Below are 5342 nucleotides of genomic sequence, written 5' to 3' on the forward strand. Positions count from 1 at the left end.
AAGAAGTTTGGAATGGATAGCCTCTTCTATGAGGAGAGGGAGCCAAAAGAAGATTCAATGAGCACTCCCAATATTGGAAGGAAAACCAGTTGCCTCTTGACATCAGGGCTTTTTCTCCATTTCATTTCAGGAATGCTCTAAATCCAGAGGTGATTCATCACATACTCTGTTAGTTACTCCATGTTTCTGACAACCACAACATTTAAATTCAAATGAATGGGATTGAAGTTTTAGAAAAATGGGGTTTGGGTTATGAGAGTACTTTTGTGTGTGAGTGTGGTTCTGAAAACTGTTTTTCTTTATTGTTATTTTACAATGTACCATGAAAACCTCTTCCATGCACATGAGTGAAAATGTCCTACTGACAGAGAACACTGCAGTTGGATCAAAAGGCTGCTGGCAACAAGAGTGCCAGCTAAAGCAAGGTATCAGCTAAAGGTTAAAGCCAAAGTTTAGCTAATGCTAAAGCAAAGTATCAGCTTAAGGTTAAAGCACATAGCATGGCAAATGTCTGCCAGGGAAAGCAGAGTCAGCAATATTTTCATCAGAGAAATCAGAATTTAAGACCAAAGGCATTAGAGATATGGGATATCATGTAAGCCCACTTGGCCCCTACCTCCACCCGTGACTTTCCTGACACCCATGGTCCCCTTGGCGAGAATGGATCCCGTACATCTCTTTGCATCCAATGTAAACCACCCATTTTCTGTTTTTTCCTTAGCTCTTCCTGAGCCCTTGACATATCTCCACGTTCTCTCATCATCTCCTCGAGTGCCCTTTCTGTAAGTCCTCCTGATAATCCTTGGGGGAATCGTCTGTTCCCCTGTCCGTTTTTCTTTTTGCTTTCCTGGGCATGTCATCTTCAGCCAGGCGTTTTTCCGCATCCCACAGCTCGCTCGCAGGATTTGCCTGGGATTCTGGCTTGCTCTCACACTGCGGCCTTCCCTCATTCTCGGACTTGCCCGGCTTTTCTTGCTTTCCCTCATCTTCTGGTTGTCCCTCATCATCTGGCTGTCTCCCATTCTGGAACCTTCCCTCATGCCCTGGCTTCCCCCTCCACTTCCAGCTTCTCTTCCTCATCGGATTTCCCTTCATCTTCCGGCTTTAGCCTCGCTTCCAGCTTTCCTTTCTTTTCATCATAGAGTTTTTTCCATGTTGACATTTCCCCTTTTTTCCTGCCCTGCAGGGAACCCGGACAGGTTCCTCTGTCCCTTCTAGTCTTGCAGAGTGCTGGGGACTGACGCGCGGAGGAGTGGGCCGGCAAGCCCCCGCGTCCTCTGGCTCCGGAAGCGCGCCCTCCCCCCGCCAGCGTTCAAGGAGCAGGTTCTGCGCAGGTGCAGGGACGCGCCAGCAAGGCAGGCAGGGAGCGTGCGTACTTTTCCTTAAATTCCAAATTCCATCTTTTTTTTTCCTTCACTCTTTCAATTATTCATGAAACACGTAGAACCTTTTTTCTTCTCATGAAGAAGGAACGAAGCTAGAGTACAAGAAGTATAAACTTTACAGTTCAAAACAGGTATCAAGTGGTCCAGAATCTGAATTCACGTCAAGGATATTGACATACAGGAAAGAGATGAGAAAACTATAAAAGCAAACGAGATTTTGTAGACCAGTAGTGTTGCTAAAGGCCAAATTTATTTCCTAAATCCGAAGTTATCAGACTGTGGTTCAAATCTTCTTTTTCTATGTAGAGATATCCTTGATGATGACCATAGTTTAATAAATAACTATAGTCTCTTAAGATAAAATCACTTACTGCATTTTCAAAACAATCTGCCATTATTAGCTGTCTTGATTTGTTTATGCAATCACGTGAGGTAGCAAAGTACGTGTTATTCTTTTCTTACCTGCCCCAGATGGTAGCATGAATGAACCCCAGATCAGGAACTAGCTTGGAAAGTAATCCCAGCCTTGCCTCTTGCTCACCTTATACACCCGATAAAGCTCTCCCAGAGCCTTTTAGGGAGTTCAAAGAGAATCTAGACATTATAATGCTGTAAACTAGGGACAGCGTGCTACTGATCATTTAGTTCTTCTCATGCCTGCTCTCACACACTCATACAATTGCACACATACACACACAAAACCATTCACCCATAATGGCTTGGGCAAAATAAATGTGTTGCGATCATGACTGTAAAGTATATACCCTAATAGATCTTAGAAGATGAAGTAATTTACTTCTTATTTTCTTATCCGTAATTTCCTTTCCTATAATTCTCATATTTTTCCCCATTAATTTAACAGGTCTGTCTGTATTCTCTTTTTTAAAAGATGCTAACTGGAAAACAGCCTTCACCCACCTTCTTATCTTGCACTGTTCCATTAACAGCTAACTTCACTCCCTCTCTGGAAATTCCCCTCTGTTTGTCCACAAAGCCTTAGAAACTATAGAGATAAGCATCTCATTTTATCTAAGAACAAGATGGGATGGGCACTGTTTGATCACAGACCCTACTATTTATAGATATTGTTGCTTTTATTAGATTAGGATTAAGAAAACAGGAAAGTTTCAATACCTAATTTTTAACTGGATTAACTTTTACATACTGGGTTATATTTGTTCTAAAATACAATATCCCTACGGTTGATGCTACTAGAACCACTGCTCCATGACTCCACACTGTCCATCACCTGGAAATTCAGTACATTCTGGAGTCTCCTAGGAGTCATTCTGACTCTACAAAACAGAAGTCTGTGCAGCTATGGTCCTTGGGAAAAAAATCACAGTAAATTACTTTGAACTAGCTAGTATAATGAATTTTGTTGAAAGAATATTGTGTATTTTATGTGTGAAATATTTATGTGTCTATGTATACAGTAAGCAAGAACAAAATTGCTATATTTATAAGTAAAATTCTGAAAAGATAATCTGTGTTTTTGATTTATATATCTGTATAAAATTATTTGCAAAGAAATATAAAATTTGCTAGCTTTTTTTAATTAAAAATTTTTTTAATGTTTATTTTTGAGGCAGAGAGAGACAGAGCATGAGCGGGGGAGGGGTGGAAAGAGAGGGAGACACAGAATCTGAGGCAGGCTCCAGGCTCTGAGCTGTCAGCACAGAGCCAGATGAGGGGTGTGAACTCGTCAACCACGAGATCATGAACTGAGCCGAAGCCAGCCGCTCAACCGCTCAACCGACTGAGCCACCCAGGCGCCCCTAATTTGCTAGCGTTTACTGTATACTAACTGACAGGTATAACAGAAAACCTAAAAGGAAACTATTTTGTTCTTTTTTTACAGGTAAAGAAATCGAGGTTTGGTAAAATTCTGTAACTTTCTCAAGGTCGTACAGCCTATAAGAAGTAGTTTTTACATTGCAAGTAAAGGCAAACTCCAAAGCCCATGCTCTTAAATATCGCACTGTAGAGACCATGTTACCTACACCTGTAATTAACTTATCTCAGATACTCACTGTTATAGTCTCACTTGTGTCCCTCCAAAATTCATATATGAAGCCTTAACACCCAATACCTCAGAATGTGACTGCATTTGGAGATAGGTCCTTTAAAGAGGTGATTAAGTTAAAATAAGGCCATTAGGGTTGGGCCCTGACCCAAACTGACCATTGTCCTTATAAGAAGAGATTTGGACACGCAGGGACACACCAGTGAAGCATGCGCACAGTGACTTACACCAAGCACCTGGCTTGTAGGTGGTTAAGCTGAGAGTTGTATCTAGGTCTTAAGACTTGAAAAATTTCATTCAATCAAGTAACACATTGATTGTGTCATGTGACAATCTTTATTCATTAGACAGAAAAAAGCAATAAAGGGATGAATAGTAAGCTTGAAATCAGAGAGTTCTAGGGTATAGGACCAAATGATTTAAAAAGTTAAAAATGTGAGTCCAAAGTGAGGTGCTATGGTATTCCAGCAGATTGCATAGTACTCCCACATGAATACAACAAATATTGACTAAATGCCTACATTTGCCTGGCACTGTGTGAGAGGCTAGTGTTAGATTTGTGAATAAAAAGTCATTACCTCTATCTTTAAGAGGTTATGGTCTAGTGGAAGTGGTGGAAAACAATCATACAAGTCATTGTTCAGTCAAATCTGTGAAAGTGTTTTTTAAAAAAATGTCCATGGAGTAAAGCCAGTATATTAGCACAGGTATTTAGCCTCTGAAGGGGGATTCCCTGATGAAATCAGGCTCAATTTAAAAAAAATGATCTGGGATTATAGGTAGTCCAACTCACCTATCTGAAAAATTCACACAATCAGAATGCATCATTCCTTAAATAATTATGAGAGCCTAAGTTTTGCTCTGGTAATTTCTTTTATCTGATATTTTCAGTTTTTACTGTATCACTAGTTAGTTATCTAACAGCTAGGCAGGAGTTGAAATTAAAATTGAATGTGAAAGTGATTTTGAATCTAGTGGGTTTTTGGTTTATTTTGAGTGATAACTCCCAGGTGATATTAATGCGTTTCAAAGCCTCACTAAAAAACTAATCTAGTTAAGAAAATATTTTTCCTTAAAAGTAATTTTAATATTTCTGAGTGAGGAGCTGTAAGTGGTGGACATTTATTTGCCAACCACAAGAACACTCTTGGAAAATGCAATAACTAGCTTTAGTCTATAGTATAAGATAGCAGTTATTTTTTCTCTCACTCTTAGAATATACTACTTATGCTTCTGGGAGAAGTGTTTCGTTTTGTTTTTAATTTTTTTTTAATGTTTATCTTTGAAAGAGTAAGAGACAGCATGAGCAGGGGAATGGGAGAGAGAGGGAGACACAGAACCCAAAGCAGAGGAGGAGCAGAGAAAGGGAGACACAGAAGCAGAAGCAGGCTCCAGGCTCTGAGCTGTCAGCACGGAGCCCAATGCGGGGCTCGAACCCACGAACCATGAGATCATGACCTGAGCCAAAGTCAGATGCTTAACTAACTGAGCCACCTAGGTTCCCCCGGGAGAAGTGCTTTTAAAGTGTACAGGAAATTATTTAAGAACTCTATGCAGTTACTAGCATTAATAAAGGTATTCACCTTATTATTATACTGTACTTATATGTAAATTTTATTCCAGAATAATAATACTCATAGAATACTGTATAGTACAATACCAATTTGTACACAGTATAAATATGTGTACACTGTTTATATTTTATATATTTGATCCTATATTAACCCTTTAAAGTAAGTAGATAATTTGTTATTTCCATTTCATGGTTGGTAAAACTGAAAATCAGCACGATTGAATGATTTTTCCTCAAATCTATTAGCCAAAGAGTTGGCAAAGGAATTCATGTCTCTTGACTTTTATTCTGATATGGTTTTTTTTTTCACTCTCATATTTGATAGATCTAAACACTAATTCAGTGATATTAGGAAAGA

The 5342-nt window shown here is 39.2% G+C and overlaps 1 pseudogene; it reads right to left on the reverse strand.

Moving 5' to 3' along the window:
• Nucleotides 1-436: 436 nt before the first annotated feature.
• On the reverse strand, nt 437-1200 carry LOC109246421 (transcription elongation factor A protein-like 3; annotated as a pseudogene).
• Nucleotides 1201-5342: the final 4142 nt, after the last annotated feature.

This window comes from Panthera pardus, unplaced genomic scaffold (assembly GCF_024362965.1).
Source record: "Panthera pardus isolate Hobbes unplaced genomic scaffold, ASM2436296v1 HiC_scaffold_2, whole genome shotgun sequence".
Classification (NCBI taxonomy): Eukaryota; Metazoa; Chordata; class Mammalia; order Carnivora; family Felidae; genus Panthera; species Panthera pardus.